We start from the raw sequence: 271 nt of genomic DNA, 5'->3' as shown, positions 1-271 counted from the left end.
AAAGGGGAGAGCAACAGGCAGCCAGCAGGTGGGCAGGGAGGGAGCTGAGCCTTGGTCAGTCAGTGCTGCTGGATCCTGCCCCATCCACCCCACTGGAATGCATGGGTGGGGACTGCCAGCAGAGCCGTCCCAGGGGGGCTCCCCCTCTGCCTGCCCATGCAGGACCCACCTCAGTGCCAACCACCCTTCCCCTCCGCGTACTGCAGCAAGGCAGGGCAGTGGGCCAGCACAGCTGCCGAGCAGAGCCCTGGCCATCCCACAGCCCCCTCTG

The 271-nt window shown here is 67.5% G+C and overlaps 1 protein-coding gene across 1 annotated transcript in view; it reads right to left on the bottom strand.

The window, feature by feature from the left end:
• The window catches only part of LOC103798384 (cadherin EGF LAG seven-pass G-type receptor 3-like), a gene marked incomplete at both ends in the record, with an annotated part of 40,371 nt that overhangs the window by 5,759 nt on the left and 34,341 nt on the right, over window positions 1-271 (bottom strand). The gene's annotated exons all lie outside the window — the stretch shown is intronic.

This window comes from Acanthisitta chloris, unplaced genomic scaffold (assembly GCF_000695815.1).
Source record: "Acanthisitta chloris isolate BGI_N310 unplaced genomic scaffold, ASM69581v1 scaffold25562, whole genome shotgun sequence".
In the NCBI taxonomy this organism is placed as follows: Eukaryota; Metazoa; Chordata; class Aves; order Passeriformes; family Acanthisittidae; genus Acanthisitta; species Acanthisitta chloris.
The sequence above is the reverse complement of the archived record's forward strand: the minus strand, read 5'-3'. Positions and strand labels throughout refer to the sequence as shown.